The following is a 25,672-nucleotide window of genomic DNA, read 5'->3' on the forward strand; positions in this document are numbered from 1 at the left end:
TCTAAAGGTGGAGGAGGCCTGGAATTAGTTCAAGTCAAAGTTGCAGAAACTATCAGAAGCCTGCATCCCAAGACCAATCTGGATGAGCAAGCATCTCAGAGAGGTGATTAAGAAAAAGTGGAAAGCCTACAAGGAGTGGAAGATGGGAGGGATCAGCAAGGAAAGCTACCTTATTGAGGTCCGAACATGTAGGGATAAAGTGAGAAAGGCCAAAAGCCAAGTAGTGATGGACCTTGCAAAGGGAATTAAAACCAACAGTAAAAAGTTGTATAGACATATAAATAAGAAGAAAACAAAGAAAGAAGAAGTGGGACCACTAAACACTGCAGATGGAATGGAGGTTAAGGATAATCTAGGCATGGCCCAGTATCTAAACTAATACTTTGTCTCAGTCTTTAATGAGGCTAATGAGGAGCTTAGAGATAGTGGCAGGATGACAAATGGAATGAAGATATGGAGGTAGATATTACCACATCCGAGGTAGAAGCCAAACTCGAACAGCTTAATGGGACTAAATCTGGGGGCCCAGATAATCTTCATCCAAGAATATTAAAGGAACTGGCACATGAAATTGCAAGCTCATTAGCAAGAATTTTTAATGAATCTGTAAACTCAGGGGTTGTACCGTATGACTGGAGAAGTGCTAACATAGTTCCTATTTTTAAGAAAGGGAAAAAAAGTGATCCAAGTAACTACAGGCCTGTCAGTTTGACATCTGTAGTATGCAAGGTCTTGGAAAAAATTTTGAAGGAGAAAGTAGTTAAGAACATTGAGGTCAATGGTAATTGGGACAAAATACAACATGGCTTTACAAAAGGTAGATCATGCCAAACCAACCTGATCTCCTTCTTTGAGAAGGTAACAGATTGTTTAGATAAAGGAAACACAGTGGATCTAATTTACCTCGATTTCAGTAAGGCATTTGATATGCTTCCACACGGGGAATTATTAATTAAATTGGAAAAGATGGGGATCAATATGAAAATTGAAAGATGGATAAGGAGCTGGTTAAAGGGGAGACTACAACTGTTTAATATTTAAAGGTGAACTGTCTGGCTGGAAGGAGGTTACTAGTGGAGTTCCTCAGGGATAGGTTTTGGGACTAATCTTATTTAATCTTTTTATTACTGACCTTGGCACAAGAAATGGGAGTGTGCTAATAAAGTTTGCGGATGACACAAAGCTGGGAGGTATTGCCAATACAGAGAAGGACCGGGACATCATACAGGAAGATCTGGACGACCTTGTAAACTGGAGTAATAGTAATAGGATGAAATTTAATAGTGAAAAGTGCAAGGTCATGCATTTAGGGATTAATAACAAGCATTTTTGTTATAAGCTGGGGACTCATCAGTTAGAAGTAACAGAGGAGGAGGAGAAGGACCTCCGAGTATTGGTTGATCACAGGATGACTATGAGGTGCCAATGTGATATGACCGTGAAAAAACCTAATGCGGTCTTGGGACGCATTAGGCGAGATATTTCCAGTAGAGATAAGGAACTGTTAGTACCAATATACAAGGCACTGGTGAGACCTTATCTGGACTACTGTGTGCAGTTCTGGTGTCCTATGTTTAAGAAGGATGAATTCAAACTGGAACAGGTACAGAGAAGGACTACTAGGATGATCCGAGGAATGGAAAACCTGTCTTATGAAAAGAGACTCAAAGAGCTTGGCTTGTTTAGCCTAACCAAAAGAAGGCTCGGGGGAGATATGATTGCTCTCTATAAATATATCAGAGGGATAAATACCAGGGAGGGAGAGGAATTATTTAAGCTCAGTACCAATGTGGACACAAGAACAAATGGATATAAACTGGCCATCAAGAAGTTTAGACTTGAAATTAGATGAAGGTTTCTAACCATCAGAGGAGTGAAGTTCTGGAACATCCTTCCAAGTGGAGCAGTGCGGGCAAAAGACATATCTGTCTTCAAGATTAAGATTGATAAATCTATGGGGGGGATGGTATGATGGAATAGCCTAATTTTGGCAATTAATTGATCTTTGTCTATTAGCAGTAAATATGCCCAATGGCCTGTGATGGGATGTTAGATGGGGTGGGATCTGAGTTACTACAGAGAATTTTTTCCTGAGTGTCTTGCTGGTGAGTCTTGCCCATATACTCAGGGTTTAGCTGATCGCCATATTTGGGATTGGGAAGGAATTTTCCTCCAGGGCAGATTGGCAAAGGCCCTGGGGGGTTTTCGCCTTCCTTTGCAGCGTAAGGCACAGGTCACTTGCTGGAGGATTCTCTGCACCTTGAAGTCTTTAAACCATGATTTGAGGACTTCAATGGCTCAAACATAGGTTAAGGGGATGTTGTGGGAGTGGGTGGGTGAGATTCTGCAGCCTGTGTTGTGCAGGAAGTCAGACTAGACGATCATATTGGTCACTTCTGACCTTAAAGTCTATGAGTCTATGAGTAGAGTAGAGACATGGCAAAACCCAAAAACACAACAAGAATAGGAAACAACTGAAACAACATGGGGATTTTCTTGACAGGAGAAATATAATTCCACAAATATTGATTTGGCTATGATGCCAAGATTAGCACTGGAATCCTTCTAAACTTGTTGGTTTCAGAATACTTGTAAAACAGCATGTCACTTACAGCTATGTGAATGGCAGCAAATCAGCTCTCCCTTGTCTTATTATACCACATACCTATTTCACGGAATGCAAACTGAATGGTGGTGTATGAGATTTCATTTTTTTTTTTTTTGGTCAAACCCTTAATTGTGGTTTCTAAAAAAGTTCTTCAAAGGGTTTTATTAGATGTTCTTTTTCAGCACAGAACCAAGGTTCTTCCGTACTCTGCTATATCTGATGAATGCTTTTTCCCACAAAAACAGACACTGTGGAGAGACAAACCTCTACAGCCCTTTGGTAGGTAGCAGTGTAAATTTGTATATTAATCTAACTCTCAGAAGACATATATTATGGTGATATGGACAACAGAGGGTGTGCTTACACTTGGCATATAATGTATTGACTAATCATTTCCTGAATAATTATTAAGTGATGCTTCATAAAATTCTTGGCCACTGAGTCTTTTAAACTACAACAGATGTGGAATAGTGAGCAATAAACATTTATATTATTCTCCCTAAAGGCAATTGAAATTCAAATAATCAAAGTCAAGGCAAAGGCGAATTGATAGCATTTAATTAAATTTTGATGCCAAAGGAAAACCTTGCCCCAGATCTATGAAAGCTTCTCTAAGCAACAGTGCCCAGATAAATCAGTCTGTATTCATAGTTAACTGGATTGTTAGCTAGCTGCTCCAAGATAAAAACTGATAACCGGCACTCTGCACTCCTATATCAACAATATAAACAACTGATTTCAGTAGAAATCTCATGATAGTGCTATATCTATATATACTTCTATAGCCTAACTCCTCTTTACCACACACTTACATTTTCAAAGACCAAACTAGAAACTAGTATTATGCAGTACTTTTTAGTGAACTAAAAGCACTGTATTTGATATACTAAATTTTCACCAGGGATTGCTGTCCATGTGCTGCAAGCAACCAACCATTGTCCTTGTGGTTAGTAGCAGATGTTCTGGCAATCACACTGGAGAATGTACCCCTACAGGTTTGGAATTAGGGATATGTCTGAGAGATTGACAATAGTTTGGACAGCTGCCAAACCAGTGTGTGTCATCAGTTTGCAAATACTATAGCAGTCACACCCCCTCTGCTCCTTCTTTTCTCTCACTGCTTTCCTTCCAATAATAACTACTGCAATAGTGCCTGCAGTTAGGTATGTGCATAAATGGATCTGGGCAAGTCCCCGCAAATATGACTCTTATAATACTTGGCCCTGTGACTTCATAGACTGTTAATCCAAAAGGGACTGTTGTGATAAGTTAGTCTGACCTCCTGAATAACACAAACCATAGGATTTTCAATTCTAATTCCTGTTAAAACTGGATCATATCTTGCAGGGGAAGTTCAAATTTGATTTTAAAATTTCAGGTAATGGAGAATCTACCACAATCTTTGCTCCAAGTTCCTATAGATAATTACTCTCACTGTAAAAATGTGTGTCTTTATTTCTCATCTGAATTTGTTTAGCTTCAACTTCTAGCAGTTGAATCTTGCTATACCTTTGCAGGCTAGACATATGGTTTAGTTAATGAAATTTCTGTTCCCATGTAGGTACTTACAGACTGTAATCTAGTCACCCCCTAACCTTCTCACTGCTAAATTAAATAGATTGAGCTCCCTGAGTCTCTCCCTACAATGCATGTCTTCAAATCCTTTTTTCATTCTCATGGCTCTTCTCTGAGTCCTCTCCAATTTTTCAACATCCTTCTTGACATATGGGCACCAGAACTGGACACAGTATTCCAGCAGCAGTCACACCAATGCCAAGTACAAAGGAAGTATATAACCTCCCTACTCACACTCAATATTCCCCGGTTTATACTTCGAAGGACCTCATTAGCCATTTTGGCCCCATTATCATAGAATATCAGGGTTGGACGGGACCTCAGGAGGTCATCTAGTCGAACCCCCTACTCAAAGCAGGCCCAATTCCCAACTAAATCATCCCAGCCAGGACTTTGTCAAGCCTGACCTTAAAAACCTCTAAGGAAGGAGATTCCACCACTTCTCTAGGTAACCCATTCCAGTGCTTCACCACCCTCCTAGTGAAAAAGTTTTTCCTAATATCCAACCTGGACCTCCCCCACTGCAACTTGAGACCATTACTCCTTGTTCTGTCATCTGGTACCACTGAGAACAGTCTAGATCAGTGGTTCCCAAACTTTAACAACCCGTGAACCCCTTTCACTAAAATGTCAAGTCTCGTGAACCCCCTCCTAAAAATGAATATTTCCAGGGATTTTCTCCTTTACTTGAGTATAAATTTATAAAAGCAGTGATCTTGGAAATATAAAATTTGTTTTTATGACATGCTTATTACACTCTATTATTTATTACTTATCATTCCAGTATTTTTATTACATTATGAAAACAGCAGCACTTCCAAGATCTCACTTTCGTAGCTTGTATCACTTTGAATAAGCCTGTTATAAGACAAGGCTCCTATGTTTCAACAAGGAGTATGAGATGTGAAGCAGCATGAAGGTATTTAAGAAGCCAACTCAAGAGTTCCTCCTACACAAGCATTCAGGTCTTGAGCAGTCCAGGCAAACAACGCACGTTACAACAAAGCTTAAACTTGTTCTTCATAATAATTTTAAAAACAATACTAGCTGCCTATTTAATTTTAAAATCAGCAAAAAATATCCACCTGCCTTTCCATTTCTTATAAGGAGTCTTGAAGTTTAAATCTCCTCAGTGCGATAGATAAGCTTGCTTTGATCTGCTTAGCTCTTAGAAGTCCAGGGGCTCTGAGCTGCTGGCCCCGTGCTGCCCGGGGTCTCTAGGGACAGCTCTGTCCACCATTAGGGAATTTTTCCCCGAGAACCCCCTATAACATTTCACGAACCCCCAGGGGTTCACAAACCCCAGTTTGGGAACCACTGGTCTAGATCCATCCTCTTTGAAACCCCCTTTCAGGTAGTTGAAAGCAGCTATCAAATCCCCGCTCATTCTTCTCTTCTGCAGACTAAACAATCCCAGTTCCTTCAGCCTCTCCTCATAAGTCATGTGCTCCAGCCCCCTAATCATTTTTGTTGCCCTCTGCTGGAATCTTTCCAATTTTTCCACATCCTTCTTGTCGTGTGGGGCCCAAAACTGGACACAGTTCTCCAGATGAGGCCTCACCAATGTCAATAGAGGGGAATGATCACGTCCCTCGATCTGCTGGCAATGCCCCTACTTATATAGCCCAAAATGCCGTTAGCCTTCTTGGCAACAAGGGCACACTGTCGACTCATATCCAGCTTCTCATCCACTGTAACCCCTAAGTCCTTTTCTGCAGAACTGCTTCCTAGCCATTCGGTCCCTAATCTGTAGCAGTGCATGGGATTCTTCTGTCCTAAGTGCAGGATTCTGCACTTGTCCTTGTTGAATCTCATCAGGTTTCTTTTGGCCCAATCCTCAAATTTGTCTAAGTCCCGCTGTATCCAATCCCTACCCTCCAGTGTATCTACCACTCCTCCCAGTTTAGTGTCATCTGCAAACTTGCTGAGAGTGCAGTCCACGCCATCCTCCAGATCATTAATGAAGATATTGAACAAAACCGGCCCCAGGATCAACCCTTGGGGCACTCCACTTGATACCGGGTGCCAACTAGACATGGAGCCATTGATCACTACCCATTGAGCCCAACGATCTAGCCAGCTTTCTATACATCTTATAGTCCGTTCATCCAGCCCATACATCTTTAACTTGCCATCGAGAATACTGTGGGAGACCGTATCAAAAAGTCAAGGAATAACACATCCACTGCTTTCCCCTCATCCACAGACCCAGTTATCTCCTCATAGAAGGCAATTAAGTTAGTCAGGCATGACTTGCCCTTGGTGAACCCATGCTGACTGTTACTGATCACTTTCCTCTACTCTAAGTGCTTCAGAATTGATTCCTTGAGGACCTGCTCCATGATTTTTCCAGGTACTGAGGTGAGGCTGACTGGCCTGTAGTTCCCCAGATCCTCCTTCTTCCCTTTTTTAAAGATGGGCACTACATTAGCCTTTTCCCAGTCATCTGGGACCTCCCCCGATCACCATGAGTTTTCAAAGATAATGACCAATGGCTCTGCCATCACATCCGCCAGCTCCTTTAGCACCCTCGGATGCAGCACATCTGGCCCCATGGATTTGTGCTCATCCAGCTTTTCTAAATAGTCCTGAACCATTTCTTTCTCCACAGAGGGCTGGTCACCTTCTCCCCATGCTGTGCTGCCTAGTGCAGCACTCTGGGAGTTGGACCTTGTTCATGAAGACAGAGGCAAAAAAAAAAGCATTGAGTACATTAGCTTTTTCCACATCCTCTGTCACTAGGTTGCCTCCCTCATTCAGGAAGGGGCCCACACTTTTCTTGACTTTCTTCTTGTTGCTAACATACCTGAAGAAACCCTTCTTGTTACTCTTAACATCTCTTGTTAGCTGGAACTCCAAGTGTGATTTGGCCTTCCTGATTTCACTCCTGCATGCCTGAGCAATATTTTTATACTCTTCCCTGGTCATTTGTCCAATCTTCCACTTCTTGTAAGCTTCTTTTTTGTGTTTAAGATCAGCAAGGTTTTCACTGTTAAGCCAAGCTGGTCGCCTGCCATATTTACTATTCTTTCTACACATTGGGATGGTTTGTTCCTGCAACCTCAATAAGGATTCTTTAAAATACATCCAGCTCTCCTGGACCCCTTTGCCCTTCATGTTATTCTCCCAGGGGATCCTGCCCATCAGTTCTCTGAGGGAGTCAAAGTCTGCTTTTCTGAAGTCCAGGGTCTGTATTCTGCTGCTATCCTTTCTTCCTTGTGTCAGGATCCTGAACTTGACCATCTCATGGTCACTGCCTCCCAGGTTCCCATCCGCTTTTGTTTCCCCTACTAATTCTTCCCTGTTTGTGAGCAGCAGGTCAAGAAGAGCTCTGCCCCTATTTGGTACCTCCAGCATTCGCACCGGGAAATTGTCCCCTACACTTTCCAAAAACTTGCTGTATTGTCTGTGCACTGCTGTATTGCTCTCCCAGCAGATATCAGGGTGATTAAAGTCTCCCATGAGAACCAGGGCCTGTGATCTAGTAACTTCTGTTAGTTGTCGGAAGAAAGCCTCTTCCACCTCATCCCCCTGGTCTGGTGATCTATAGCAGACTCCCACCAGGACATCACCCTTGTTGCTCACACTTCTCAACTTTATCCAGAGACTCTCAGGTTTTTCTGCAGTTTCATACCGGAGCCCTGAGCAGTCATACTGCTCTCTTACATACAGTGCAACTCCCCAACCTTTTCTGCCCTGCCTGTCCTTCCTGAACAGTTTATATCCATCCATGACAGTACTCCAGTCATGTGAGTTATCCCACCAAGTCTCTGTTATTCCAATCACATCATAGTTCCTTGACTGTGCCAGGACTTCCTGTTCTCCCTGCTTGCTTCCCAGGCTTCTTGCATTTGTGTATAGGCACTTAAGATAACTCGCTGATCGTCCCACTTTCTCAGAATGAGACAGGAGTCCTCCCCTCTTGTGCTCTCCTGCTCGTGCTTCCTCCCAGTATCCCATTTCCCCACTTACCTCAGGGTTTTGGTCTCCTTCCCCTGGTGAACCTAGTTTAAAGCCCTCCTCATTAGGTTAGCCAGCCTGCTTGCGAAGATGCTCTTCCCTCTCTTCGTTAGGTGGAGCCCGTCTCTGCCTAGCAGTCCTCCTTCTTGGAACACCATCCCATGGTCAAAGAATCCAAAGCCTTCTCTCTGACACCACCTGTGTAGCCATTCATTGACTTCCAGGATTCAATGGTCTCTACCCGGGCCTTCTCCTTGCACAGGGAGGATGGACGAGAACACCACTTGCTCCTCAAACTCCTTTATCCTTCTTCCCAGAGCCACGTAGCCAGCAGTGATCTGCTCAAGGTCATTCTTGGCAGTATCATTGGTTCCCACGTGGAGAAGCAGTAAGGGGTAACGATCCGAAGGCTTGATGAGTCTTGGCAGTCTCTCCGTCACATCGTGAATCCTAGCTCCTGGCAAGCAGCAGACCTCTCGGTTTTCCCAGTTGGGGCAGCGGATAGATGACTCAGTCCCCCTGAAGAGGAAGTCCCCGACCACCACCACCGGCTCCTTCTCTTGGAAGCGGTGGTGGTGGAACCCCCATCCCTAGGACAGTGAATCTCATGCCTTCGAATCGGTGGAGTCTCCTTCTGCTCCCTTCCCTCAGATGTATCATCTAGTCCACTCTCCGCATTAGTACCTGTGGAGAGAACATGAAAACGGTTGCTCACCTGTATCTCCACTGCTGGTACATGGACGTTCCTCTTTCTTCTTCTGGAGGTCACATGCTGCCAATTTTCTTCCCCGTCCTTCTGTCCCCGCTGTGCAGCCTGCTCTGATTCTTCATTGTTGCACTTCTTCTTAGCATATGCACAACATGCCTCAGGTGACACGTGACTAGGATCCAACACTGAATTTGGCCTGCTGGTTGGATCATTAGCTTCCCCAGCTTGGGCCGGATACTGACGGTTAGTGCGACGTGAATGCTGATCTGTGCCCCCATTGTTGCATTGATGCTGAGCTGATTATCTGCTGTGACCCAGGGACCACTTGGTGCCAGCTGAAAGAGGACACAAGGGGTACACAGGGTTTTACGGGAATTCCCCTGGGTCAGAGATATGCATAATAGTTTACCAAAGGATGCTATGTGAGGTCTCTACCAAGATCCAATAGCCCACTGGTCATCAATAATTGTGAAATGGATGGATGGATAATATTTAAGGAGTTATGTCTGTATAGTAAAATTATGTTTTAAGGTCTTGGAGTTAAGGCAGGTCACCAGGAGGTGACATATATTCTGTCTGAAAAGAATACTTCCAAGGCAACAGACACCTATCTCCTTGTCTGGTCACTTGTTTATTGTATGCCATCTGCATACTAAACCAGAGGCAGAATGAAAGATTGCAAAATCTACAAGAGAAAATATACGGGATGAAACAAATAGCAGGGGGCTGTTTATGAATAAAAACAAAGGATGGGATTGATATATCTTGAGGTACAAGGAAACACATAGAATCCTTCATGTAGGGGACAAACAGTGTGGTTATCTCATGAAAGAAGGGTCACAGCCAAATTGGTTGTGAAGTGCTGCAAGGGTTTTGGGGGAGCAATGCTCTACTAAACATGAGAATATCTTTTTAAAGCTCTAGAAGAAGTATTATTCTGTTTTATATTTAACCCTTTTTTCAGTATTTCTACTTGACTATTTGAATATCTATGCATTGTTACATAAAGTTAGTATGTTTTTCCTACTATAAACATATCTAAGTTCTGTATGTCAAGTAGCATGGCGGTTTGAGGTATAACTGGTAAATTGAGGTGTACCATTTCTTTGGAAGCAGGAAATCTGTGAATACTGCAAGAGTCCAGTGGACTTCAGGGAGATTCTCATTGGGCTTGAGGATTAGACTGTGTCTACTGCTAAGCTGTAAAGCAACAGCAGCGCCTATAAGGCCTAGAAAGGGAATGCTTGTGTTGCCCACAGCTGGTGGAGTTGGAGAGATGACCCCAAGCAGGCACAGACAAAACTTCCTCAGGCTAAGGGCAGGTGGTAGCGAGGTACCTCACAACCCTGGGTTCCCCCCAAAGTCCTCTTCAGAGTCACTGCTTCTCAGGAGTCCTCCCATTCCCCTCATCCTGTAGTATGTCCTATATTCTTTGTTCCCAGATGTATGATGCTACATTTGGCTGTAATGAAACACACACATTATTTGCTTTTATCCAGTTCACCAAATGATCCTGAAGATCACCTGATGATCACAAAAGAAGATCACCTGTCTTCTTCTTTATTTACTACTCCCCAATCTTTGTCCTCTGCAAACTCGATCAGAGATTTTATGTTTTCTCCCATGTCAAATAGCAATGGATCAAGAACCAATCCTTGTAGGACCCCACTAGAAACATATCTGCTCAGTGATGATTCCCCAGTAACAATTATGTTCTAAGACCTGCCACCAGATTTTTAAAATCCATTTAATATGTGCCATGTTGATTTTGTATGTTCTGGTTTCTTAGTCAAAGTGTTATGCATATTAATATACCCATTAACAACTCTAATGCTTAATGCAAGCTTCTAAACTGGGGCTACTGCTCTAGTAGTTGGTTTACCACAGAGGGCTGTGGTCAGGTCTTGACTGTTCAAGGCTGTATGTTTCTAGACACTTGGGTGAAATACTGACCTCACTGATGTCAATGAGAGTTTTTTCCATTAACTTCAATGAGACCAGGATTTCACCCTTGATGTGGAAGCTAGAATTATTTGAGAAGTTAGGCTGGAGCAGCTCCTAACCCATGGTGATGGGAACATGTCAACCTCCTCCCCCTGTCACCTCTTGGCTTGCTTTAGATCAGGGATCGGCAACCTTTGGCACGCGGCCCATCAGGGAAATCTGCTGGCGGGCAGGGACGGTTTGTTTACCTACAGCGTCTGCAGGTTCAGCTGATCGCAGCTCCCACTGGCCAAGGTTCGCCGTTCCAAGCCAATGGCGGCAAACCACGGCCAGAGGGAGCTGCGATCGACCAAACCTGTGAATATTGCAGGTAAACAAATTGTCCCAGCCCGCCAGTGGATTTCCCTGATGGGCCGCATGACAAAGGTTGCTGATCCCTTCTTTAGATCATGTACAAGTCTACACAGAGCTGCAATGCTGCCTCTTAAAAGAGCAACATGCAAAGTGGCTCCATAAGTCTTATATTTCAAAGGTAACCACATTAAATGGCATCATCAGGCTGGATATCAACCCTGAATGCTCTTATGTTCTCATACAAATGGACCACTTATTAGCTACAAAACTGTAACAGTTCTTAAAAGGGCCCATGGTTGTTCAGGAGCCTCCATGCAAAAGCCTATCTGAAGCTTCAAAAACAGGGTTTTGGCACAGAAATCAAGCCTCTTACAAGCCAGCTATGGAGGACCAATCCTAAGACTAACTGAAGTCATGTTGGTATCAGCTGGAATTCCTTGGCTCCCACAGGACCCTTCTTTATGTGCTGTTTTATGACAATCCCCTGATTCATAATTTAATGTTCCATCCTTTATCATAATATTTTCAATGTGAAAACATTGCACTTGCATTTTCTGCAATTTTTAATAGTGTTTTTCTTTTCATACACCCTTGATTTATGTTTAGTGGCAATGCTGTTCAGCATGTGAAGGCTGTAAAATGAACAAAAAGAAAACGCTGATAATCCACAACTTGGAAGTACAAGCTGTGGTATCTCTTCTTGCTCGCTCCTACTCTTTGCTTTGATGCCACTCAGGCTCTTAAATCTTGAAGTCTTTTTAGGCTGGAGATTGCATTTGTCTTCTACATGTCATTTCATAATTAATATCCATAGATATCCTTTTGTCTTTTCTCTTTGCCTGACACTCTTGTGGCAGATGGAGCAAATAGCCCCATATATTTTCCTGGAATTATGTTTTAAAAATAAAAGTCTTCCAGACTGATGTTGGTACCAGCAGCTGGTGAAAGGAGAAGGATTTTTTCCTGAATGTCACAGGTTTTTTTGTTTTTAATATCTGCAGTAATAAGAATTGCTACCTTTGGGTTAAATTTACAGAGGAACCCTAATGTACAGATTTTCTCTCAAGACTGTTATGAGTTTCCCCCATCAGCCACCTTTGTTCCTCCCCACAACCCGCTGTTGCTTGTTGCAGTCCTCAACTTGAAATAGCTGCTAGTTGGGAGCTTGCTCACATGACCAATGGTCTGGTGTTGCATGGCAAAAGCTTTATAAGTATGCCTGTGTTCCTTCCCTGGGGCTAGTCCTCAGTCTTAAGTATCTAACTAGGAGACAGGTCAGGTACCAAAACATCCACCCAATCCAAGGGTTGTTAGAACTTTTTCAGGACAAATGAGGGCCATCACTAGTGTGATCCATGCGGTTCACGCTAAGGGTCTCTGACAAAAGCAAAGAAAATCAGAACTTGATATAAAACTCTACCCGCCCCTCATCCTGTGGAGCTTTGATTCCATAGCACATAATGTGATGTTAGCTAAACAACTCCCTGAAACTGCTGCAAAATAAAAGGATTTTAAAAAATAAAGCGTATTGCACTCTTAGGCATGATCAACTCATGTATAACTTTGACAAATATGTAGCATATCATCTCCAGAATACAGAACAACAAACCTGCTACTGTCTGACTGAACAGTGCTTAATAAGGCCTGCCCATAGCATGGATGATGCCAACAATACCTGCTGTTCCCATTAAAGGGCAGTGGGACAGTGATGAAACTATAGCAAAAAACAGATCACTTGACAGCACTAAGAAATATCCCGAGGCAACACTTGGTTGTGTATCCGTGCAGTTGGGTACAGAAGTGGCTGGAATGGGCAAGGCTGAAATGGCATGCAGCGGGCACTCCATAGCAGTTCCTGGACTCAGGTGCTCAGTACCGGTATACACAGGGGACTTGAGCAGAAGAAGGGAACACATAACTACTGACAGGATTTACAGCCTGGGAACAGCACATTGGCAACAAACACACCAGCACATAAGTCCAGACATAATACTTCCTACCTGGCCCATGGCTTGTTGGCTTCACATCCAGCCATAGTAGAAAGCTGAAAACAGTCTGCTGGATATGTAGTTTTGCTGATTCTGCTCTTTTTTATGTACAGTCTAGGGATAATCCGTGCTGAAGAAAATAACTCCCTGTCTCTGCCCCTGGAATCAGAGCAAAAGAGGTGCATACAGTATGTATTACTTGACAGCACCCAAAATTGCTAAGATCCTCAAGATACAGATAAATTACACTTTTTTAAAAACTGAAAGCTCTTTGGGGTAGGCAATCTTTCTCACTCTGTGATTTTTACAGTTCTCAGCACCACTAAAGGTAGTAACTGTTTTTTAAACTTTTCTCACCTAGAAAACTTTCTAGTACATTTGTACAGATGTGTTCAGGATATCATACCCCTAGTAGTGTGTATTTCGGAACACTACATGAGAGATGTAGGTGCCCTCAACTCCCACTGACTTCCATGGGCATTGAGGGGTTTAGAATCCTGCAGGGTTAGTCCATTTTCATTGAAGCAAAGAAGGGGTGTGTGTTTCATGCACAAGGAGTGATCTATAGATAGAATGACTTTCTAGAGATGTCGTCCTCATGAGTAGGACCTTTAATTACTCGCTAGTGCTGACAGCTAGTCTTCAGGAATTATTGGCGACCTTTTCCTTGCAGGAGAAATTGAAAACTGTTAGATGCATTTTGCCTTGCTGCAACGACACATCAACAGGAATCCTTCTGAGAAAATAAATGTTAGAAAAATTAGATCTTTCCTATCAAAATGACAAATGGATGCTTTGAAAATGGAAGACACCTAATCCAAATCTACCTCGGGGCTTTATCAATAAAAGGAGTAATTGTTGAGGAAGTGATTCCTTCTAACCTTGGATAAGGAGTTGCCTCTGTAACAATTCTGTGTTTGTGTCTTGTGCACTGAAAAAGATAAGGGAATGCCACTTGCATTAGTAAATGTGGACATGAGCTGGTATGTTTTTAGTGAGGCACAGCCTTGTTCAAGGGTTAACAATAACGTTTAGCAATGCACTTAGCACTTTATGATCAAAGCCTTGTACAAACATTAATGGTGACGTTTTAACAGGGGGCTAGTACTTCTAAAGATTGGACTGTTTCATCAAAGAGACAAACAGAGAGAAAATGGGGGCGAAGGAAGCAAAACGATAATTCTGCTAATTTTGAATTTTCTTATGTATAAGTTATAGCACATGAATCACATGACCAGAACATACAGTAAATCAAATAATCCCTTAGTGCCTAATTTAAATCCAGTTTTAACTGATCCTTTTATTTTTGTGGCCACAGTTTTATAGGTAGAATTATGTGGCTGCAGTCAGTCATTAAACTAATTTTGGGCCCATAGATGGCCATGTAACTTATGTATAGGCCTCAATTATTTATATATAGTCAATTATTTGAGTTTGCAAGTTGTGGCACAAAAAGATTAGATTTGAAAATCTGGCCATAATTCAGGCAACCCGTTATTCAAACAGGTTTTCATAGAATCATAAGACTGGAAGGGACCTCAAGAGGTCATCTAGTCCAATCCCCTGCACTCCCGGCTAAGTATTATCTACGCCATGCCTGATAGGTGTTTGTCTCACCTGCTCTTAAAAATGTACAATGATAGAAATTCCACAACCTCCCTAGGCAATTTAGTCCAGTGCTTAACCACCCTGACAGGAAGTTTTTCCTAATGTCCAACCTACACCACCCTTGCTGCAATTTAAGCCCATTGCTTCTTGTCCTAGCCTCAGAGGTTAAGAAAAACAATTTTTCTCCCTCCTCCCTGTAACAACCTTTTAAGTACTTGAAAACTGTTATCATGTCCCCTCTCAATCTTCTCTTTTCCAGACTAAACAAACCCAATTCTCTCAATCTTCCCTCATTGGTCATGTTTTCTAGACCGTTAATCATTTTTGTCGCTCTTCTCTGGACTTTTTCCAATTTCTCCACATCCTTCCTGAAATGTGACACCCAGAACTGGACACAATACTCCAGTTGAGGCCTAATCAGCTCAGAGTAGAGCAGAAGAATGACTTCTCCTGTCTTACTTATGTGTGTGTACCTTACACTCAGCTGCTCAATAAAGGGATTAAATCTCTTCACTGGAGTGAGAAAAAAGCTCCTGCCCTGCTCTATAAAGGTTGCATTTGCTTCCATGCTTGGAGGGAAGGGCCTTTATGGCTGTCCGAATGATCCCCAGCTGACGTGGCCACTTGGAAGGGGGTAGTTGAGATCTTCTGCAATGAGCAGTAAAGATTATGTGAACATAAACCAAATTGGCAGAGCCAGTGGTTTGTTAATTATCCCTCTTGTGCAAAAGGAGACCAACCCGCTGCAAAGGTTCCATTTTGTGTTTGTCTATGCCAATGTGTTGAGATGAGAAAAGAGCTATTTGCATTGTTTCCCATTTATAACAAGGGAAAAGCAGAACTACTCATTTGATCTTGCAGAAAGGGAATTCTTCAAGTTATCCCCCAACCACCACCAAGAAGAAGCCTAGACCTGTTAATTTCCCTCCTTAGTCAAGTTCAAATAGCTGCCTACTTGCCTGCCAAGAAAGAAAGCCCTGAAGAATTTTGCCCTTCTATAACGAGAAAGGACCTTGTTTAACTGTTCTCAAGCCTTTGTGTTTCTATTTTCTTTAAAGAGTTAGCAGTGCCTTATTCAAGGGATGCTCTAGTTACCATTTTACACAGTGCTAGTGGCAATTTCCTATACCAATAAAAGATATAACACAGAAAACAGCTGACCTTTGTGTATATATGCATCTAATCACTTCTGCCTTTATTATTAAAAATAAAATCTGAGTTTTGCATTGTCTGTTACGGAGGTATAGAAAGGACATTCTTTATGCCCCAAAGAGTCACAGACATGAAAATAACAGTGTAGACAGCAGAAGTGAGGGGCAAAAGTAAAACAAACACAAATAGTAAAGCCTATCCTCAGGTTTGCCAGAGCTCTGCTAGGAGTGTCTGGGGTCAGGGAGGAGGGAGGGTGAAGGTGGCTTAAAGCCACCTCTGCACTCCCAACATCACCAAGGTAGCCAGCAGCTGGTTCAGCCCCTGGAACAAGTCATAACCGCCTCAGAGGTACCCCATAAGCTAGTGCAAGGTAGAATCATCCAAGGGGTTGAAGGCTGTATAGTGGCAGAGATCACTAGAATGTGCTGTGTTCTGTCAATACTTTCTCATGCTGCTGATAGAGACCCTGCACTGGGTACAATTTAAGAGATATTGTATTGAGCTGTTATACTCGCTCTATGCCAGTTGAGGTTTCTCCTACTTAAGGGGAACCTCCAACTGCCCTTTCAAGGCAGCTTTACAGACCTTTTGTTCTTCTCCAAAGGTGCAAAGAGACCCTAGGGTTTGGCCCATGCTTTCAAACCTGTTTTTAAAGCTGTTTTTATTGTACTCTGACTAATTTTCAAAAAGTGCTTTGGTGTACCGAGTTTGTTTTTAAGTTGGGGTACATTGGAGCAGGGCCGCCCAAAGGATTCAGGGGGCTTGGGGCAAGGTGGGGGAGCTTGTACTTGCCGGGCGGCACTCCGAGTCTGCGGCGGCATTTCAGCAACGGGGGTCCTTCAGTCGCTCCACGTCTTCGGCAGCACTGAAGGGCCCCCCGCCGCTGAAATGCCGCCGAAGACCTGAGCAACTGAAGGGCCCCCCACCGCCAAAATGCTGCTGCCACCGCTGCAGACTCAGAGTACTGCCAGGTGAGGGAAAGGATTCTTGGCCAGGGCTCGCGGGGCCTCTGCGCGGCCCGGGGCCTGGGGCAAATTGCCCCACTTGCTCCCCCCGCCCCGGGGCGGCCCTGCATTGTAGACAAAATACTAGATGTAATTTCAGCTAATATTGAAATATAGTATCAATATGCTGTTCTTTTCTGACTAAACTAGATATTACTCTTCCCAATTCATCTTCCAAGCTAATTTGTGTGTCTAAAACAGCAACACTGTTGTGTACCATTACTCATTGCTTCTAAAAGTCATTTCTTAGGGAGTTTCAAATCTTCCATTTTAGGTTTAGACTCCATTTAACTCTCTGATACCAGAGTCACTGCCTTGAGCCCCTCCCTGGGTAGAACTATATGATCCTACCACTATTTTATATTGGATCTCTAGGTTGCAGACCCCCAGTTTTGTGTAAACATGACAGGCTCAACTGTATTTGGCACTTGTGAGAAATTTCCCTACAGAAGGCTGTGATCTGCAGTTAATTCAAGTAACTCAGGAAACAGCATCTTCAAAACAAACACAATGTTTATTCACCCAAAGGTATATAGAAAGCAGAAACAATGAATAAAACAACAAAAGGCCTATATGCATGGGTCTTACCTAAGCTTTATTTTTTCCTTGCAAGTTTTGGCTGAGTGGAGCTTACCCCAGACACCCATACTCCTTGGCTGGGAGAAAAAGACAGCCCCTCCCACATTTCCTCCATGTCTTTCTCATAGAGACTTGCCTCCAGTTTGTGCTACCCAATCACATAGCTCTTCCTTTCTAGGAAGGAACCTGTAATTGTGTAGTGTCCCTTTGATCCTAGGTTTGGGCTTGGGAAAAATAAACATGATAACTGGGCTGGAGCCAGACAAGTGTGCATTTCCCGATAAATAGCTCCTGCATTGTTCCATTAAGGACCCTTAATATTCTTGCTGGATATAGCTAATCTTTCATGGAGTTGAAGAACAGAAAGAACCATTAGTCTGACCTCTTGTATATCACTGACCATTAAACTTCACCCCATCTAGTGCCATGTTTTCAGCTGTGGTCAATCCCTGATGAGTCAGTGGAAAGCCCAAAGTGGAAGTAGGGGTGCTAGAATACACCGAGTGTACATCAGGGAAATAACATTCCTTCCTGACTCTAGCAGGTAACTGGCTAAAACCCATTTAAAGTGGATGCCATGCCAGGATCTCAAAATGCTTTGTAAACAATAATTAATGATAGATCCATAACACCACTGTGAAGCATGTGAGTATTATTCCTACTTTTCAGATGAGTAAATTGAAGCACAGAAAAATAAGTGTTCTGATTTTCAGAGGTGCTGAGCACTCATAGCTGCCATTGAAGTTCCTCTGAAAATCAGGGTTTTTATTTAGGGGCCTAAGTTTAGGCAACCGGAGTTTGAAAATGTTGGCCTAACTGACCTGTCCCGATGTCACATTCTGTAGTAGAGCTGCAAATAGAACCCAGCCATCCTGGCTCTCAGGAATCTGCCTTAACTGCAGGATGATCCCTTCTCCTTCAAGAGCCAATGCAACGTGGGAGATTGTAAGGGCGTGAACAAGAGAAGATGAAGTGAATGAGGCGGGGAAGTGATCTTACTTTTCCAAGAAAGCATAATATTTTTAAAGAGAGAGAGAGAGAGAGAGAGAGAGAGAGAGAGAGAAAATGTTATGAGGATAGAATAGGTTGTTTATGGGAGTGGTGAATATGTGAAAGAGAAGAATTCTTTTTCCAGTCCATTCAAATCCCTGTTCTTTCATTTGAGCCTCAAGTTTCCTGAGCTGATCTTCAATCCTGCTGCCTTTTTTCCTTCTCCTCCAAGACTGGAGATAACTGTCTCAATGTGACTAAGTGACTCTATAGACCATTCCCTCACCCAGGTTTTTCTGTTCCCTAATATGTTGCCCAGACTTCATCCATCTGTACCTCGCTGCTCCATTTTACCTTCTATTAGTTGCTTTTCCTGCTGCAGTCATGCCCTTGAATCTCCTTGGCATGGATTTCAAACCAGTTGATAGTCACACTAATTTTCCACCATTGATGGTGTCTCAGACTCTAGATTTGGAAAACACATATTAGGTCAGCTAGTCTGCCTTCCTGCCAGAGCAAGATTTTCCCCTACAGAATATTTTCTAACATTTTCTCCACTCCAATTTAAATCTGTCAAACAATGAGGCTTCCATCAATTCACTTGGGAGATGATTTCACATACCAATGTAATGATTTTTTTTTCAGTCTTAACTTTGAATTTTCTGTCCTGTATACTTTTAGTGTGGCAACCTTTGTGGCATTTTAAACTGAATTTAATACAGTAATTTGCAGATACATTAGATAACACTGGTGATCCAGATAAATTCATCATTCATGGGCTGTCACATGTCATTTCATAAATGTTCGCAGGAATTTATCTGAAGTTAATAGACAGAAGAATGGTGCCATTGTATTTGCCCTGTAACTTACAATGAAAGGAAGATGAGAACCAAATTCTAAATCCATTTGTATAGTTCTGCACACTTACTGTATTTGTACACAGAAGCAGGAAAAAAGCTTCAAGAAAACGTCATTAAGTTTTCCTGCTATTTAATCTATCTATATAGGCAGTTTATAAGGCATGTGGTGTCTTATGAGACAGTATTTCCACTGCAGAGACTAAAGCAACCAGTGCTGTTTGCTATTTAAGGAATATCTCTCCATGAATTTGATTGCAAAAGTGTAGTCTAAATAAAGCTCAGGAAATTGCGTTCTGACTTCCTGCATTCTCTCTTAAGTTTCAGTTGAAAAGATGTTCTTCACTTCCAGTCCAAAATTCTTGTGTAGTGCCCTGAATTATGAAGGGCCAATTCTCTTCAACCCCTATTCATATTAGTAATCTTTATACAAAAAGCCCCATTTGATGGGGCTTTTCTCTCTCTTACACTAGTGGAAATCAGAAATAAGCCTGTTGGGCAGATCACATCACCTCTCTGTGCTTCAGTTTCCCCATCTGTAAAATGGGGATGATGATACCGACCTCCTTTTAAGGTGCCTTGAGATCTACTAATGAGCTAGGAATTGCTATACTAGTGTCACACGTGTGCGAATAAGAATTGTAGAATAAAGGTACTTTCATAGATTCGTCATGCAGAAGTGGATTAGATTCTGAAAAATGGATACATATGAGTGGACCCCTTTGTCTACCAGAAGTGCCATTTACTTCAACAAGGCTCAGAATGGGCAGAGAGTGTCCACCTGCAGAGAGTAAGTTACAGAAATGGGGGCATAGTTTTAGATTTGTGAGATGACTTATTATATAGATTTTTTTTAAATGTGTATATACTGTGGATTTTAAAATTTGAGAGCCCAGCTTTCATAACTATCAATTACATTACAGCTCTGTATGGAGATGAACTCCTTCCAAAGCATTGCTTGATACATGAAAAAAAAACCAGACTTGTATCTGATAAAGCCTGTGTATTGTCAGTTACCTCAATGCTTTAAGATAGTTTAAAAGTTGCCAGTGTAGCTGGAGAGCCCTAACACAATGGTGAAAGTCTGATTTTGTGATATGACTACAGCCTGTGGTTTTATCAGCAATTAAAAACAAAAACAAAAACCAACACCTGCAAAAAGTCTTTCATTGATAGAGATTGTGGAGGGGCAAGAAAATTACTTGCCCACTTGGCCAGCATTGTCCCCAAAATGGGTAGCACTAGTGAATGGGGGAGCTCTAGCTAAGGATCTTGGTGCAGGGCTGAGAGGAAGGACACTGTCTGTATGTATTCCCTGTAAATCTTAAGGAGGGAAACTGTGAAAGCACAGCCTGTCTTTCAATGGAGGTTAGTTTGCTCCTTGAGCAAAGTGGCAACACTGACCAAAGGGGGGGGGAGCACCAAGCTCTTTCTTTTCACACATTAAAAACATTTTCTCCTCAGCTAATTTTTTGCTTCAGATTTTCATGAGAGAACTCAACAAAAACACATGTGCACACTTTAAGCATGGCCCTGCTGTGGATATAGTGGGCCTGTCTTGTTGTTGTTGGAAGACTAAGCAGTTCTCCCAACATGGCAATAACACACTCAGGACCACAACTGTATGTATTTAACACAGACCTGTTGTCTCTGGCTGAAAGCCCCTTTAATCATGTAATAAAATTTTGCTAATGTAATGTAAAAATGCTAATGCAACGTACCGAGTTTGCTTCCTTTTTCACTATTCTTCCTAATCTTCCTGCTTTCTGTGATCCTGTAGAATAGGCACCTTGAATACATGTATATAATTACTTCAAGCACTTATATTCAAAGTGAGTATGTATTTAAGGATATGTGAGAGAGGTGCTGAATTTTTTTCCTCTACCGAATGAAAAATTATTTAAAGGTTTATACCAGCTATGAAATTTCCAAAGCCATTTTGGTACATGCTAGTGTTCAAATATTCATGAGTTGAATTCTACAATAAGATTTATTTATAGCCTTATCTCCAAAGATCTGCAAAGTACATATTATGAAAATGGGATCCACACTGGGCTATTGTTGCCTCTCAATACATAATTTTCTCTGCCTAGTTTCTTTACCCGTATCCATTTTAGGCTAAAAGAATCCTAATGTCTTCTGGAAATTTCAGCTTCTGTTCCAAAAATGTCTTGGGAATCGAGACTGCAATAAATCACTCTGATTGACAGCTTTGGCATTTCACAAGGGTGAATCTCCCGCATGTAACTGTGGTACTGAGAATTTTTCAACACATGGTACCAAACCTGTCAGAAAATGTGTTTTTGATCCCTTCAAACTGTCCAATTTTTTGTCCACAGGTTTCCCTTGGTTGTTTTAAAAGTGCACTGTGAGTGCTTGCCATATGTGGAAGGTTTACAGCACTGCATTTTTTTAAAGGACTCCGTCATTATCTCTTCTTAAAGAAAAAAATCCCACTGTGCCTTGAAGATTTTGACATGTTTCCTAGTTGGTGTATATGTTAGAGAGACTCACAAGATAGGCTCAGTCACCTAGGCATTATCAACCTCTGCAAAACATTCACCCACATTATTGTACAGCGATACATTTTTCAGTTATTCTCTTCCTTTTCCTTTGACAGTTTTAAGCACTTTTGTGTACTACAATTTCCTGAATTCCTATTCCAGTGGATTTTTTTCTATTCAACTTTCATGCTCTGTAGTTTGGAAACTAGACATCTTGGATAATGACACTTCCAGTGATGTTTGGATTGATGGAAGATGTCCTGCCACGTTGCCACACTTAAAACATTATATGTATTATTAAGCCTCTCTAGCTGCTACAGTCAGCTGAGATCAATGGAGGGGAGACTACTCTCCCGCTCTATGATCTCAATCTTGTTTGAGCAACTGTTATCACAGTGTCATGACTGCCACATGTCACTTAGCTAAAGACAATGGGGAACTTTACAATAAATAATGGAAAGAAAAATTACTAGAACCACCATAATTAGTGCAAATTGAAAGAAGGTATAAGCACTTATGTTAGGGATAATGTGGAGAATGTTGTAAAAAATGTATTATGAAAGATCCCTTATGGCAGCATAGCAGAAGGAGATGGGACCCTGCAGCTACCTATCCTCAAATAGCAAAGTAAACACCTTTGGGCTTCATTTTGTCTATCCCTGCATTGATGGGGAGATGACTCAACAAACCTTCCCCACTCAGAGGGCCTGAGCAGGGCCTGGGAATAATCACAGTCCGTGCATTTCCCAGAGTACCAAGACTGATCTAGGCTAAGCCTGACATTTGTTGCTAACCTTTCCAAAATGGACAGAGGTAGAATCATGGACTCACTCATCTGCTGTCTCACCTAGAGAGCACAGGCTGAACCCTGGCCTAGAGTGGTGTGGTGGCTGCGCTCCCTGTATGTTCCCAGAGATACTGTTCATATCTGAGGCCTGGTCTATACTTAAAACATAGGCCAACGTAGCTACATCAGTCAAGGGGTATGAAAAATCCCCACCTTTGACCAGCATAGCTATGCCAACCTAACCCCCACTGTAGACACAACAACGTCAATGAAAGTGACCTAATGTTGACCAAGCTACCACTACTCATGGAGGTGGTGTTCTTACATGAATGGGGAAAAGACCCTCGGTCGGTGCAGACTGCATCAACACTACAGGCTTATGCCGGCATAGCTACGGTGACACAGACATACCTTGAAACATGCCGTGCCTGATTCTTGAGTGCCTCATTTACATCTGTGCAAAGAGCGTACCAAATAGGTGTCAAATGCTACCATTGGGGCAAGTGAGTGGGGAGTTCTGCTTTAGTTGCATTTAACGCTCATTATGCACATAGTAAAATGACAACACAAGGTGCAAGGCAACCCACTCCAATGCCTCCAGAGACTCCTACTGGAGCAATGCAACTTCACGCTACAAGCTGTTCCTTAGGAACAAATGAGCCTTTTTCGCTTACCACACTGCTGTCTATTCCTTTAGCATAGTATTAATGGTCTTCCTCATACTTAGAATAGACTAGCAAATGCTACTGTAACATTAACTGCTCTGAGCTGTAAATAGTATTTACTGTACTGTAAATGGGGAACTTTCTTGTGTTTTGTGACTCACTAATTAATCTTAAAGAGAAGAATACCAAATATGCACCAGCCTATGGTACGTAATTCTTTTTCTCATCCCTGTTATTCCCTCTACCCCAAAAAATTCACTGTAATTGGTGAGGGTCCTTAGTATTGCTGAATGAGGTCCCTCAACATCCTTGCCTCACTGAAGTAGTGGCCTAGGTATTACATCATTTCATACAGAATTCTGGGGATTTTTTTCACACTTCCTTTTCTCTGAGATTTTTTCCCCCCTATTGTAAATCCTCTTCTGCCTTCTATGCCCAGACACCAGCCATGCTCCTGAAGCTAAAAGGACTAATGCACTCTGTTAGAAAGTTATAGTTTTACTTATGAACTTCTGGAATGGAGGGGGGAAATCCAAATGAAAACAGTTTACCATTCCACTCCTGCCTTCCAGGAAACTGAAAACATCAACTCAACAGTGGTTTCCAACTTACAATGTTTGCATGTTAACGTGTAAATGAAGCGTGGAGGAGAGACTTCAGAATGCAACTGGCAACATGGAACAGCCAAAAGATGGACTTTTTTTCCTTTGCAATTACAGTAGAAACAATTATGAAAACAGAGTCGTCCCCCCTCCCCTAAAGCCAGCTAGAATATTTAAATGGGTTCAATGTGGACATCTAATTTGATAATCATTTCAAGTATTGCTAAGAGCTTATGCATTCTATACAACTTCAAAAGCCGTGATTGCAATTAACTAGGAATTCACATCAAACTGAGCAATTCCCCCCACTGCAGGGGGATTCCTAGTATGCACTGAAACTGTGTTTCTTCTATTGGAATATGCCCCCTGACATTTCTCACAATTAATCCTCAATTATTATTGCATTTTAGTAATAATTAATAAGTGGCATAAATAATTGTTCATCTGAAATAATGTTTAAATGATAACATGCATCCCAGTGGAAGCAATACATTTGTGCCTTTAAATTATACAGGCTAGGGAGATTCTTTCTTGGGTTGTGTGGATCCATGTCATTTGCTGTGCAGGCTAGAAATTCTGGGGGAGTGTGTGGAAGGGAGAGTGAGTTGTTTGATAGCTTGCTTCATTAGATTGTTGAGAGTTTCCTGTGTGTTTCCCTTCATGGCCTGTTCCTTCAGGATATCAATGTCCAAGTTTACAGTTCCTATCAGGGAGTCTCTTAAGCAGAACAAAAGCTTAGTTGTTAGAAAGTGTCATAGAGCAGCATGTGTGAGACACAAGATTGAATGTCCTTCAGGCACACAAAGACAAAGCAATGCTAGGACACCAGCAATGGGGCTTTTCACCATGAGCAAACAGATGGCCACAGTAAAAAAGATCAGTCTTTATGGAAAAGAAATTCTTCCACCCCTGTCTCACTCGCTTGCAGTTTCAGGGCAACATTTGATATGCTGCAATATCATCAGATGTTTGTGTCCTTTTAATTAAACCAAGAGGTTTAGAATAAGACCGGCCTTGTTTTCAGAGAAGTGTGTTCAAAAGAAAGATAATGGAACTCCTCCATTTGCAAAAGGCTTGTGTGTAATTTGTCCTTTGCAAGAGCAATCAAAGATAACCTGTGTGCAATTGATTACAGGCATTGGATCCTTTTAATTGCTTGTTTCTACACAGTGTTCTAGTTACAGACTGAAAGTAGATATGTCTGAGCTGTCTCTAAGCTGGGGTACTTCCTTTGCTTACATGGTTAAATAATAAAGCTATTAGTAAGCCACACCCTATAGAACAATCCTATCAGAGACAGAGATCCAGAATCTCACCTTTCTTTGTCTTTTCTACCAGCTATTAGGTGTTTGTGTAGAAAACAAGGTTAAAGAATATCATGGCGTTCTCTGGTCCAAAAAAAAAAAGTACAGGGAGGAAAAATACCCTTTTGTCCCTCAAGCAGAGGACACCTGCTAACAAAAAGGTGGGATGGAGATGGAAAAAGGCTTCATTTGCAAGAACAGGAAGTTGGATCCATGTTCAGCCGATCACCAGAGTGAAGAATTTACATGTCAATGCCACTGCAAATTGCAGTCAGGCTGAGTCTGCACTTAGATTGTTTTTATTAGCATTTTGATTCAGCACTTGTATTTCTGAGTAAAATAAATCCAGAAAATGCCAATAAATGATTAAATGCACTAGTACTTACCTTTTTCATAGAACACTGTAACTTCATTACTTTGAGTTTGCCTTAATAAGTCTTCAAATATCTAGCTATCTCTTTGGGGGTTATTGTAAATTCAGT

The sequence above is a fragment of the Trachemys scripta genome, chromosome 6 (genome assembly GCF_013100865.1).
Source record: "Trachemys scripta elegans isolate TJP31775 chromosome 6, CAS_Tse_1.0, whole genome shotgun sequence".
Classification (NCBI taxonomy): Eukaryota; Metazoa; Chordata; order Testudines; family Emydidae; genus Trachemys; species Trachemys scripta.